Source organism: Nicotiana sylvestris, chromosome 11, assembly GCF_000393655.2.
Source record: "Nicotiana sylvestris chromosome 11, ASM39365v2, whole genome shotgun sequence".
NCBI lineage: Eukaryota > Viridiplantae > Streptophyta > Magnoliopsida > Solanales > Solanaceae > Nicotiana > Nicotiana sylvestris.
The window spans coordinates 10,682,644-10,697,924 of NC_091067.1; positions in this window are offsets into that span (position 1 = coordinate 10,682,644).

The window sequence follows — 15,281 nt, forward strand, 5'->3', positions numbered from 1 at the left end:
TTTTTTTTATATATTTTCTTTGGAAAGTTGGAAGACAACAATGTTTACGACTAGGAATTCAAAGCAACAATTGAAAAGAAGAAAACGTTCAAGTTATGTCCTGGGATAACTTGTGACACAGGAAAGGTGGCAGGACATGTCTACCCGGACTTCCGTCTAGTCGGGAATGGTGTGGCCTCCCAGTTTTGGAGTTGGGCGCTCGGCCCCACGTACAGCATCTCAGTAGTGCTCGTTCCTTCACTTGGTTGAACCATATGGACCTCGTAGAGCATTTCTCTCATCGCCCCACATATTTCCTCGATTTCCTCAGCTGTGAAGACCTCATCATCTTCTCCTTCAGCGTACCTTGGCCTGATGAAAGTCGCATACAAATCTGGCAGTGGTTGAGGTAACTTCCAGCCCTCATTTCTCCTTTTCTTTGCCCATTTTTCGTCTGCTGGAGTAGGTTTGAAACCTAGTCCAAAAGGTTTCTTGATGACTGGCAAAGTAATGGGTTCTGTTATTCCCTGAAGGGTTCGTCCAAGTCCCTCCCCTGGCCTAAATCCGTGCTGGATCATCTCTTTGGCCACCATGACCGAGGCGTTAGACAAGAAAGGCTGGGGGCAAGGTATTCCCTCTTGGTGCTGCTCTGCCAGTACAATCTCGAAAGCTTGATAGACCGTATGTTCGCTTCCTTCTCTCGGTTCAAGGTACGGGATGGATGGGTCCCAATAAATGGCATGCTCATCTTCCCCATGGACCACGATCTCTCGGTCTTCGTACTCGAACTTCACCATCTGGTGAAGAGTGGAAGGCATGGCTCCTACCGCATGGATCCATGGTCTGCCAAGGAGAAAATTGTAGGATGTGTCCATGTCGATCACTTGGAAGGTTACTCGAAATTCGACTGGTCCTATGACCAACAACAGGTCTATTTCTCCCATGGTGTCTCTCTTGATGCCGTCGAAAGCTCTCACGCAGACATTGTTGGGTCGGATTCTTTCGGCCCCAATTTCCATTCTTTGTAGCGTGGAGAGTGGGCAAATGTCAACGCTTGAGCCTCCATCCAACATTACCCTCTTGACATAATAGTCTTCGCATTTAACTGTTAGATGCAAAGCCTTGTTGTGTGCCGCTCCTTCCGGGGGTAAATCATTCTTGCTGAAAGAGATTTGGTTGACGGCGAAGAATCTTTCTGTCATCCGCTCTATTTGCTCCACCGAGGTTCCAACTGGTACATATGCTTCATTCAGGGTTTTCAGTAAGATCTTTTGATGCTCGGCCGACCTTATCAATAATGATAGCATGGACACTTGCTCAGGGTGCTTGCGCAGCTGATCTATCACTTCGTAATCCGGCATCTTCATTTGTTGGAAGAACACTTCCGCTTCTTCAACACTCACAGGCTTCTTTGGAGGGAAGCGCCTTTGTGTGGCGTTGTTCAGTTCTTGGGTATTTGAGTACCCTCCAATGAAAGTATTTTCTGGAAGTTCTCCCATGACCTCTTTACCTTTGTACATCACCAAAGTCTTTTGATAATTCCACGGCACTGTGGACGGGTTGGTCATTGGCTTTTGTGGCACGCGTCCGATAACCACTGGCTCATTCAGCCGAGGTGGTTGAATCGTCCCCCGGACCACATAGGCCCCTTTCGGCATGTACATAGGCTTTGTCTTTTTGATCCCGAAGTTCTGCGTCTTCTCGGCTTGACCTCGCGGTATGTAAAGAACTCCACCCTTTGCTGGTACCACTTTCTTCTCCACCTTCTTTTCAGGCTTGCTCTTTACAGCCTTGGCCTCCTCCCCCTTTTCTGATTTCTGGTCTATTTCAGGCCTCTTCCCTGTGTCGACAATGGCAATTATGGCTTTCAAAGCAGGGTCGAACTCTTTGTCTTCACAAATCATGCCGATCAGCGGCCCATTATTGTGAGCGGGCAATGGATTGTTAGTCACATTTGGGATCTCTTCGTCCCTTAGCACTATTTTCCCCTGCTCTATCAAATTTTCGACCACTCTTTTCAATGACCAGCAGTCGTTTGTATCATGTCCCTCGGCCCCTGAATGATAGGCGCATCTGACTCCGGCTTTGTAAGAAGGAGATGTCGGGTTTTGCCTCGTTTGGGGAATTGGTTGCAAGAAACCCAACTGGACTAGCTTAGGGAACAATGTAGAGTATTGTTCACCGATGGGCGTGAAAGTCCGCCGTCGAGGTGGCTCCTGGGGGCGGTAGTTATTCTGCGGGGGTTGTGGGTTATAGTGGTTGCGGTAAGGAGGCTGATTTCTGGGAGGTGGAGCTGGGCCTCGGTTGGCTTGTTGTGGTGGATGGTTATAAGGTTGGGCATTCATGACCATGTAAGGTTGATGAGCATATGCCAAATTTGAGTGGGGGTAGTAGTGGCGTGGGGCTCTTTCCGGAAAATGGGGCCTGGGATGACGATACTCCCTTGCTTCAGAGGCTGCCATAGTCGTTTCTTCTTTCTTCTTCCCCCTTGTCGTTCCTCCAGACCCGCTTTGGACGGCCTGAGAGGTTTCCCTTATGGCTGCTTGACTCAGAATCCGACCCGTTTTCAGCCCATTCTCTACCATCTCTCCTATCTTGATTGCTTCCGCGAATGGCTTACCCATGGCCGACATCATGTTTTGGAAATAGTCAGACTCTTGAGCCTGGAGAAAGGTAGTGACCATTTCCACTTCATCCATGGGAGGCTTCACTCTCGACGCCTGTTCACGCCACTTAATAGCATACTCTCTAAAGCTTTCCGAAGGCTTCTTCTTCAAATTCGACAGAGAGTTTCGGTCTGGCGCAATGTCGATGTTATACTGGAATTGTTTTACAAAATCTCTGGCGAGATCATCCCATATATGCCATCGGGACATTTCCTGATCCATATACCATTCCGAAGCTATCCCTACTAGGCTTTCCCCAAAATATGCCATTAGCAGTTCTTCTTTTCCGCCGGCTCCCCGCAATTGGTTGCAGTATTTCTTAAGATGTGCAATGGGGTCACCGTGCCCATCGTATTTCTCGAACTTGGGGGTCTTGAAACCCGTTGGCAGGTGCACGTGAGGGAATATGCACAGGTCGGCGTAAGAGACGCTCTTTTGTCCGCTCAATCCTTGCATATTCTTCAGACTTTGTTCAAGGCTTCTCATCCTTTTGGCAATCTCATTTTGTTCTACAAATCTGGGGTTCTGATCCTGTCCTGGTGCGAGTTCGCACTGAGGCGGTAGAGGATTAGTGTTGGTAGCGAACCTGGTTGGTTCCATTGAGAATGATGGTGCTTGGAATGTAAAAGAGGATGAGTCAAAGCTTGGCTTGTACGTGGTGGGCTGTGCCGTAACCGGGCTAGGCGATGCAGTAAAGATGTTCATGCTTGCATCAGTGGCCGACATTCGGGGATGAGGCTCAGAAGGTGATCCAGCAGAGAAGGCGGAGGTGGCTGGGTACCCAAATGGGGTAGCAGGATAATTTATGGGGACATTAGACGTTCCACTTGACCTGGAGAATAATTCAGGGAATCCGGGGACGACACTTGGCGGCTCTTTCCCATTATTCCAGTCGTCCAGCATTTCCAACATGCGGAGCCGTAGGATTCTATTTTCTTCCGCAGTTGCGGATTCAGGTGTGAGGATGGCTGAGATTGAGCTCTCCTCAGAGACGGGGACTGTTTGCAATGGAATTTCCGAAGACATTTCCACACTTCCTTTTGACCTGGTGAAGTAAGTGTGAGTACTGCTTCTAGTCCTAACAACAGGTAGTTGAACACCTCTCCTTGATCTCGTGAAGTATGAATGCGAGGCCAGACTTTCACCAAACCAACCGTCTTTTCAAAAAAACCCTGGGAAAATGCTCAATGACAAACGCACGGTTAATTTGCAGCAAATAACAGATAGTTAATCTCACGTTGGGCATGATGCACCTATACAGTTAAGTGGATTACTATATGTTTGCTACGAGAGCATGCGTCATTCCGGCATTTTTCCTCTTATTAGTTTTTCCCTTTTTTTTCTTTTTTTTCTTTTTCTCTTTTGTTTTCCTTTTATTTTATTTATTTTTTATTTTTGTAGTAAAAGAAAATGCGACCGGATCCGATGAGGATTGCCTACGTATCACGATGCCTACGTGAATCAGATCATTACGTAGTTCGAAAAACACAAATGAGCGTAAAAGAAGCAAACTATTTATTATTGAAGCAATCTATTACAAACTACATTTTGCAAAAGAAAAAGCAAACTTTGAAAATAAACCTAGACTCAAAAAATAGACTAAAAATACCCTGATGGAAAAACAAGCAGGAGATGCTAAGATACAGGCCTGACTTATGAGTGCATTATGGTTTTGAAAATTGGTGTCCGCGGGGCATCGTTCGGCCTTGCCGCGGTCCTAGGTGTGAGATCCCTCTCAAGTTGCTCCAGCTCATGCATAGTCTGCTTGACATAACCCATTACTGCCGAGAGGACGGTAACGCTGGACATGTTCTCACATCGTAGACATCGTCTGGTGATGGCATGGGCAATGGCCTTGATCCTATCTCTGGTTTGCTTCCTTTCTATGAGTAGGCGTTTTATCTGATCGCTACATATCTCGAATACTTGAGTATCCTGTATATGCTGATGCTTCAATCGCCGTACTTCCAACGTCATCTAGGCCATTGAGTCGTACCAGTATCTGCTCTCAATTTGGAAATCCTTGGCCTGATTAACTGCTTTGATCTCAAGTGCAGCCATCTCTCTCTTTATCTTAGCAACAGTCTTCTCGTGGTCGCTTTCCAATTGATTCAGGTATCTGCGATGCTTATCTGCTCTTGTATCCCACTGCGCTTTGAGCTCTGCTATGACATCTTCAGACTTCTCCAAACCATCTTGCCATTCTCTGATCTCGCTTTTTAGCCTTTTGATCAAGTGCTCGTCCGATCGACGCCTTGGTTGTCTATCTGCATCCAACCTTATCTGTTTGATCTGGGCTCTGAGCATTTCATTTTCTTGAATCAACCTGTTCCGCTCTCCCAGATCGGTAGCAACTTGCACGTTGTGTTCATATTTCAAGTTTTCCACTTGTTGCTTTAACCTGCTGATTTCGGCGCAATAGCCTCTTTCTTTTGCTAACCAATCCCACTGCTTTTGTGATGATTCGGTAAAATTCCGGATGTGGGGTCTCTTAGCTGGCCTTTCATGTTCGAGTTCCCTTCTGTACCATGCAAGGTAACCTGGCGCCGTTTCTCCTTTGGCTCGATCCCGCACGCAAGTATCTGATTTCAAATATTGGCCCTCATTCCAGATTTGGCGAATCTTTGCTTCTGGGAACTGTCCGTTAGGACTTATCTCAACTGCTTGAGTGCTTAGATCTTCCTCATGAGGTACTGTCTGGTATATTCCGAACTGTCTTAAAACTCGGCAGGGTGCGTAAGGTTGAATGCTCTTAAGCCCCATCAGTAAGAAATGAATTTTAGCTGCAGACATATATAGGATCTCATCAACAGGCAACCATCCCAACGTCCATTGTATTTGGCTGGCCGTAAGAGCTTGAAAGAACGAGGTCCATGCCAGGACTCCTTTGGGCAAACTGATCTCTTTGGTTCTCGTGTAAGATTCTTCTATGCGGGTCTTTTCCGGGGAACCATGGCTCAAAATCTCGGAATGATGGCAGAGGTGCTCGGTCATCCATATCTGTAGGAGCAAGTTACAACCTTCGAAGAAATTTCCCCCAGCTTTACAAGCTGTGAGAGCTCGAAAGATGTCGGATACCACCATAGGCGCGAGAGTACTGTCACTTTGCGTGAGTAAAGTGCTGACGACCCCAGATATCTTCAAATCAATGTTTCCATCTTTCCTTGGAAATACCAGAAGGCCCAGGAACATCATCATGAATGCTACCCGTCTGTGCTCGTCCCACTTCTGACGAACTCCTTTGCTGCACAGTTTGTTGATTGGATTATTGAATCCCCCCTCGTGACCGTATCTATCATATATGAAGCATGGAGTACAGAATCCGGCTGCTAGATCCGGGTTGTGGACTGTTCTAGGTATTTTCAATGAATCCAGGAACCGATGTACCGTGACGACTCTTGGGGCGACCAAGTATTTTTCCCTCAACGGAAGTTCAGTATTCCCGATGTATCCGGCCATTTCTTCCAAAGTTGGGGTGAGCTCAAAATCAGAGAAATGGAAAACATTATGCGCCGGGTCCCAATAGGTAACCAAAGCTCTTATGATATCTCTCCGAGGCTGGATTTCCAACAGACCCACAAGACCTTTCAGATATTTCTTAACCTCATTTTGTCCTTCAACACCTAGATCATTCCACCATAGTCGTAACTTGACAGGGATTTTGGTCATTATTGAAAAATGTTCATTTTGCATCGTGCTCATCCTGCACATTTATTAAGGTGATTTTAACAAAATGGACTGACTCAAAAAATATATATATATATATATATATATATTTTTTTTTAGAGAGGATCAAACTTTGACCACGGCCTTTAAACACTTCGGAGACAAAGATTTTAAGGCTGTGCGGGTCTAAAAAAACGCTAAACAAGACCCAAAGGTGGCTGTTTATGCAACGTCAGCCTTCCGGCGTCCCTTTCGGGAACATTCGGCTATTTATGATAAAACAATGTCACCTGACTTATTTACGACTCTATTAAAATTTGACATATCTTTTATTTATTTATTTACTGATTTTTGGCTATTTAGAAAAATGGGGTTGAACCCGACGAGGGTTGCCTACGTATCTAATATCCGGTGAGAATCAAACCGGCGTAGTTCGGGAGATCGTAAAAATAGGAAAAAAAAATCGAATAAACCTAGAAATCAGGAATGCGTATTTTTTTTTACATTTTTTTGAAAAGAGATAAAGATTAAAGAAACTATTTATTTTTTTATATTATATTTTTTTTAGGAAAAATTTGAACCATTAGTCTGAATTCATAAAAGGGGTACTACGAAAGAAACAACACATTTTTTTGAATTATGAATTTTCGATTTTTTTTTTACTTTTAAAATAAATACCTTTTCTTTTTTTTTGATTTTGAAAGTGATAAAAGAAATTTTTTTATATATATATATATATTTTTTTAATAACTCTCAATAAACAAGACACTTTTTTTTAGAAAAATTCCGGCGAGGTTTTGACACTGCCTGGACATTGGTTTTATTTTCCAAAAATAAGTAATTATCTCCCCTATGCTGCTATTTTCCCCCTTTTTTAGGAACCGGTCGACATGCGGAACCGAAGCAAATAAATGCACAACACAGATAGGAATGCAGCATGATGGTCTTTCCATTTCAGGTTGCCTGTCCTAGACGGACCCAACCCCTGTGTTGAGTTCCCTTAAGTCAAATGCAATATGATGCAAATAAGCGTTCCTACTAGGGATCCGGCATGAAGTTTCGTTATACTAGGTTTAAACCTTGGTATTGTTCTAGACTGTGTACCCGAGCGGACAACTCGAGTCGAGGAGGGGGCTACGTACCGGGGACCCGCGAGATCGTCCGGCTTTGTAATTTGTCCGACCTCTTTCTTATTTCATGTATTGACACTAACAGAATAGGAAGTCTCGACCAGCGAGCTTCTCCCCGGAGGTAAGAAGAGAAGGGTTTCAGCACAGTTTATATACAGTTCAGATAATATCAAAGCGGTAAAAGACAACATTTAGCACGTTATGCAAAAACATGTAATAAAGATCAGATAATAAAGCCAAATATAACAATTATTCTAAGCTCGAATTCTTGAACCCTGAACCAGTGGTTCTGGGTTATTTCCCAGCAGAGTCGCCAGAGCTGTCACACCTCCTTTTTGCGCGCCCTTCCCGGAGGGTAAGATGCGCGAGGGGAGTTTTTCCAATTTAAGTGACAATATTCGAAATGGGATTATTTATTTAATTCAGAGTCGCCACTTGGGAAAGGTTTGGCTTTTTGGTGTCCCAAGTCACCGGTTTTATCTTGAATCCCAAATCGAGGAAATTTTCGACTTTTCCAAATGAAGTCTGCGAACCAGAAATTCTAAGTAAGGAATTCTGTTGACCCGAGGGAAGGTGTTAGGCACCCTCGAATCCCGTGGTTCTAGCACGGTCGCTTAAATTGTTATAATGACTAAATATCTGATTTAAATACAGGTTGTGACTTATGTGCTTTTATTAAGTTTAAACCGCTTTTATTATTATCATTTATTTTATAGAATTACAACGTCGTGAAAATGCATCTCGAACCACGTCACAATCAATGCACCCGTAGTTGTTAACACATTTTGACTCCGTTGGGACTTGGACTTGGGTCACATCAATGTGCACCCGATTTTTAAGAATATAATTTACTAAAAGTCGCGCCTAAAGAATCTAAACACGTTATTATCTTTGTAGAAGGCCATGAAATTTATTAAATGGCCTATCTTGAATTCTAAATAATTACCATGGTTATTTATTGAGGGCCCCGCAATTTTGCATCTTTATTTGGCGAGGCTCATCTCTATTTTAGAAAAGGATATCCTAAAATGGCTACATTTCTAATGCATTTGTCTCTAAAACTAGAAGAAAAGGTACATGCTAATTCAATTATAGGCTTTGGCCTAATCCGGATTTTTGTCAGTTTCTGATTAACTACTTATAAAGTAAAAACGTCATGCCTTGCGAGGATGTTTCAGTCGAACAAAAGACTACATATGAGATTGATGAAATGCAATACCTAATCCGAACATTTTTGAGTTGAACTTAACTGAACTTATTTGGCCTAGATTAAAGGATAACTGGCAAGTAAAATACTTTAGTTTGGCAAGGAATCATGTACGAGCTAAACGAAATACAACACTTAATCCGAACACTTCTCGAGTCGAACTTAACTAAACTTGTGTGGACTAGTCTTAACTAAACAAAAACCAAATGAAACAAGAACAGTATTGTATAAGGCCGAAATATACATGCCCCTACTGACAAACAACTACAGAGTTAAAATACAACAGGGTAAACTCAGTCAAATATCAATACATACTTTCGAACTGTTGAATCATAAACTAAATCAATTTTCACAGGCCTGTTAATGTACTATGAATATTACAACAAATACTTGAACTTCTTCAACCCTTTTTTCATTTCATGCTTTCCAACTGTTTTAATTACATCAATATGGGACTTGAAATGTGTACCTGGAAATGCTGAAAATGCAAAGGAGAAGAAGAAGAAGATGTGGAAATCAGCAGCAGAAAGAAGCAGGACTAGTAAATAGCAGCAGGACAGGGCAGCAACAATAGTGAGCAGAATAGCAACAGCAATCAGAACAGCACAAAAGAAAAGGATTCTGATGCGAGGTGGAACTAGAGTTGAAGGAAAAAACAGCCAAACGAAATAGCACACAGTGTGATGGCAACAATGCTCCAGACAATCCAATTCCGGAATATACCAAATGCCACAAAACACTAACAATAATCTCGATTGAATTTTAGGAGGAGCAACACTGCCTAATGTATTGACAATAGATGAAGTTCAGACAAACGAAACCAAATTTCTGATTTCCTAATCTGTTTTATCTCTTTCTTGCTCTCTTTCTATTTCTGTCAACTCTCTCTTTTTCTTTTCTATTCTCACAGTGTATGTATATCTTCTAATCCCTCTGCCTCTAATTCTGTATATCTCCTCAGTCAGATGTCTGCCCCTTTTATATGCCTTCCTTAAACCTTTAACAGCCTGTTTTTTAGAGTATCCCAGTACCCTCCCATGTGCCTTTAACCTTTTTTCAGTTCAACTTTAGTTAATTAAGTATTAAAACCCATTCACCTTCCCTGGCAGATTCAACTTTTTCATTTTATTATCTAAAAGCAAGTATGGGCAGTAGAATATATTGACAGCATATGCTGTCAAACCATTTTAAAATTAAACAAGGACCTTTATGCAGGCCACAGGTTGTGTACAAAGCACATGAGGTGCACCAATGCACATGAGGTGCACCAATGCAAATGCTGTGCAAGAGTGCACATGCCCTCCAATTCAGCATTTAAACCAAACATCCCTTTTACATTACTAATCCAAATCAACAGCTATAAGTAAACAAAATTGGTTCTTAATTGATTTAACAAATGTTCAACAGAAGCCAATCGATTTACTATGCTCGGACAGTTGAAACTAATTGACGACTCATGTCGACTCGACTATATTAGCATTAACGTACACAATCGTAGCCAAAAATCAGACATTCAGAAGTATGGGACACATGACTCGACTTATACTGATTAAAATAGAATGGTACTTCGAGGAATCAGTTAGTCAGTACAAATTTGGAATACAACCAATACGCATGCCGTATCAGAATAGGAGGAGAGGGATTCAGACAAACACAGATGTTCAAACAAAGTGGACAAACAAAAGTTGATAAAAAATTAAAACAAATATGAACAGTCTTTTAAAACAGATCATACAGACTAAAAACAAATAAAGGAAAAGAAAGCAGACTTACCTTAAAACTTGAAAAGTTAAAAGTTTGAACTCGGATTGGGACAAACTTTCCTTAAGGCTGAATGGACTTTAATCGAAGTGTTTCTCAGATGAGAAACACTTTGATTAAAGTCCATTAGACCTTAATCTCTTCGGTTGAACCGGTATGAACCAGTGACGAAGAACCACACAATTTTTCAAAACTCAGATCCGGGATTCATGCTTCCCTGGTCAGATTCGGACCAAACCAAGTATGGTTTGGTCACGAGGAGGGTCTGGGGAGTATCTGGTGTGAAGCTGGGGTTGAACCGCGTAGATCGAGTTTCGACTCGAACCTTCAAATGAAGATTCGAGAAGGTGGGGAGGGATTCGAACTACAGGGTTAATGGATTCATGTTCAGGATGGCAAGGGGGTTCTAGGGTGTTAAGGGGAAGGTCACCGGCGTCCATGCCGCCGGTTTTCATGGTGGAGGATACAGGGGCGACTCTAGGGTTTGATGGGGATGAGGTTGAAGACGGGAGCTGGGGTATCTGATAGGGGAGGCAGGGTAAGGTTATAGGCTTATATATGGAATAGGCGGCTGATCTCAGCCATCGGATTAACTGGAATCAATGGCTTGGATCTAAAGGCCTCGGGGAAACGATGTCGTTTCAACTAAAGGGGGTTTGGGTTGGTCCGGGTGGAAACGGGTCGGGTTCTGTTCGTGGGTATAGGAAATGTGATCTTGGCCGTTGATCAATCTGAGATCAACGGCCCAGATCAAACTGTATCCATACGACGTCGTTTGGACTCTCTCTGGGCATCATCTGGACTGGACCGGGCAGGCCTGGGTCTTGGGCTGTTTGTTTGGGCCAATTTTGTTAAAATTGGCCCAAATCCGGAAGAATAAAGGGACCCTTTCTTTTTTCCTTTTTTTTTGTTTTATTTTATTTATTTCCTTTTTTTATTTTAAAACAAAACTAAGCCAAAAATCAAATTAAAATTAAATACACTTAATGCAATTATTTGCACACTAAAATATTTCAAACAAGTAAAGTTAAACAAAATAAAATCACGGACGAAGATGCCTACTCATGATTTTCTAGTTAACGACCGGATTACGGTTTGAATTATGCAGGACACATATATTTTTTGAATTTTATTTTTAATAAAGTAAATAAATAAAAATGGGCCGAAGTCACAAATAAATCAACAAGGTGCCGCACAGAAATTAAAAATTGTACAACAGGGCCAATTATTATTTTTTATTTCTTTTTGGAGCGATTGTCGTGCGAAAAACAAAAATCACGTGCTCACAGCTGCCCCTCTTTGTTCGGAAACACGAAGAGTTTTCGTGCAAAGATAAAGTGAGCGTGTATGAGCGATTTTTGCCTATGGACTACTCCGTATGAAGCATGTTTTTTGAAAGATCTGACCGAATCTTGCTTCAAAGATTTCCTACATATCCTGGGCTAAACAGGAATCAGGTCAATGTAGTTCGGGAAGTTTTGGTAGCTGGGACTACCATGGGATTGCAATGCTTGCTGCTACTACTGCTGCTGTTGTCACTGCTACGTCACTGACCGCCTTATTACAACCAAACGAAAATTAGAAACTGAACTAACTACTTATATGTATGTCAACTGCTAGTTACAAGATTCCTATCTATGATTCTTTTACGACTTGATCTTGGGTCTTAGCTGATTCTGCTTGTAGACTTTGATCTGAATCTTGATGCTTGCGAGTTGCGGCGACTTGTGTAACCTCTGGGATACTGAGTGAGACGCGATTGGCAAGGTTCAGGCCTTTAATTAAACGTTGGAGTCAATCCGCTCTCCATTCACTCTGATATCTCGGAATGTCTTCTTTTGTCTTTTTCTTCTTTGATTCTGAGTTGAGACTCATCTCGTAGGTCATTTCGATCCGTGTGGCTCGAGGTTAGACCTGCGGGAAAAAACAAACAAACGAACGAAAATTTTCTGCCCCAGTTTCACTAGGAAAATTTCGTTAATTATTCACCAGGAAATTCATAAAATTGATGAAAGAGGATATGCATGCTCAGTTCAGGGTTGGAGCCCTAACACCGGCTAGCTGGGGAGAGGTTCGGTTTGGGGTTTAAAACCCTAATGCCGAACAAAGGAAGAATTCAGTTTAGGGTGCAAAACCCTAATGCTGGATGCAAGAAAAAGTTCAGTTTAGGGTTTAAAACCCTAATGCTGACTAAAAAGAAAATTCAGTTTAGGGTTTAAAACCCTAACGCTGACTAAAAGGAAAATTCAGTTTAGGGTTTAAAACCCCAACGCTGACTAAAAGGAAAATTCAGTTTAGGGTTTAAAACCCTAATGCTGACTAAAAGGAAAATTCAGTTTAAGGTTTAAAACCCTAATGTTGACTAAAAGGAAAATTCAGTTTAGGGTTTAAAACCCTAACGCTGACTAAAAGGAAAATTCAGTTTAGGGTTTAAAACCCTAATGCTGACTAAAAGGAAAATTCAGTTTAAGGTTTAAAACCCTAATGCTGATTGCATGGAAAAAGCTCAGTTTAGAGTTTAAAACTCTAATGCTGGCTGAAAGGAAAATTCAGTTTAGGGTTTAAAACCCTAATGCTGATTGCATGGAAAAGCTCAGTTTAGAGTTTAAAACTCTAATGCTGGCTGAAAGGAAAATTCAGTTTAGGGTTTAAAACCCTAATGCTGATTGCATGAAAAAGCTCAGTTTAGAGTTTAAAACTTTAATGCTGGCTGAAAGGAAAATTCAGTTTAGGGTTTAAAACCCTAATGCTGATTGCATGGAAAAGCTCAGTTTAAAGTTTAAAACTTTAATGCTGGCTGAAAGGAAAATTCAGTTTAGGGTTTAAAACCCTAATGCTGATTGCATGGAAAAACTCAGTTTAGAGTTTAAAACTCTAATGCTGGCTGAAAGGAAAATTCAGTTTAGGGTTTAAAACCCTAATGCTGATTGCATGGAAAAGCTCAGTTTAGAGTTTAAAACTCTAATGCTGGCTGAAAGGAAAATTCAGTTTAGGGTTTAAAACCCTAATGCTGATTGCATGGAAAAGCTCAGTTTAGAGTTTAAAACTCTAATGCTGGCTGAAAGAAAAATTCAGTTTAGGGTTTAAAACCCTAATGCTGATTGCATGGAAAAGCTCAGTTTAGAGTTTAAAACTCTAATGCTGGCTGGAAGGAAAATTCAGTTTAGGGTTTAAAACCCTAATGCTGATTGCATGGAAAAGCTCAGTTTAGAGTTTAAAACTCTAATGCTGGCTGAAAGAAAAATTCAGTTTAGGGTTTAAAACCCTAATGCTGATTGCATGGAAAAGCTCAGTTTAGAGTTTAAAACTCTAATGCTGGCTGAAAGGAAAATTCAGTTTAGGGTTTAAAACCCTAATGCTGATTGCATGGAAAAGCTCAGTTTAGAGTTTAAAACTCTAATGCTGGCTGAAAGGAAAATTCAGTTTAGGGTTTAAAACCCTAATGCTGATTGCATGGAAAAGCTCAGTTTAGAGTTTAAAACTCTAATGCTGGCTGAAAGAAAAATTCAGTTTAGGGTTTAAAACCCTAATGCTGATTGCATGGAAAAGCTCAGTTTAGAGTTTAAAACTCTAATGCTGGCTGGAAGGAAAATTCAGTTTAGGGTTTAAAACCCTAATGCTGATTGCATGGAAAAGCTCAGTTTAGAGTTTAAAACTCTAATGCTGGCTGAAAGAAAAATTCAGTTTAGGGTTTAAAACCCTAATGCTGATTGCATGGAAAAGCTCAGTTTAGAGTTTAAAACTCTAATGCTGGCTGAAAGGAAAATTCAGTTTAGGGTTTAAAACCCTAATGCTGATTGCATGGAAAAGCTCAGTTTAGAGTTTAAAACTCTAATGCTGGCTGAAAGGAAAATTCAGTTTAGGGTTTAAAACCCTAATGCTGATTGCATGGAAAAGCTCAGTTTAGAGTTTAAAACTCTAATGCTGGCTGAAAGGAAAATTCAGTTTAGGGTTTAAAACCCTAATGCTGATTGCATGGAAAAGCTCAGTTTAGAGTTTAAAACTCTAATGCTGGCTGAAAGGAAAATTCAGTTTAGGGTTTAAAACCCTAACTTCTCAGACAAAAAACAATTGTTAGTTTGAAAATGACGGTCGGTTTGGTGACCTTGATCGTTCCCAATTGCTTCGTTGCGTCTTTACTTCTGTTGCGAAGTCCCGCCATTGATTCGAATTGAATGGCGAAACCTTTAGACTGCTCAGACTTGTATTTCCGGATTCTGTGATGATTTGCCTCGTAAGGCCTCTTTTTTTCTTTTTGTCCCGTTTTGATTGAAGGTTCTCAACGGGGATTTTATTGGAGGTGTTCTGTGGGAACTTGTACAAGAGGAAGCTATGTGGGGGAAATATTTACAAAGTGGATTCTTTGTGCGGATTCTGTACAATGGGGTATGCTGGGTTTTGGTTTCAAAACGGGTTTCCCAGGGTTTGTTGGGGTAAGCTTGTTGGGGAATATTTACAAAAGAACTCGCTGGGGATGTGCTGATGAAATTCCAACAGGGATTTTTTTTTTTTACTGGGGATACTTTGTGGGAGATTGTACAAAAAGAGAGACTCTGTGGGGACTTGTCCGAAGGTGGACTTGCTGGGGAAGATTTCAAGATTTCTCTCTTTCTTCTTTACTCCGGAACACCATCAAACGTCATGATTTATCATGCTTGGGTAATCATATCAACGAGATGAGGTGTTTTCCTTCATGAGACGGGATTCCGTGCAAACAAACCATGCCACCTTTTCTTTCCGGTGTGTCCTGAACTCGGGGTTAAAATGCAAAAGGGATTCGAAAAGAAACAAAGCAGGGGAAAACAAATCAGAAAAGGAATACCCCTTTTCGGGACGAGAAAGACTTATCTGAGGAAGATAACGCTGGCTTTA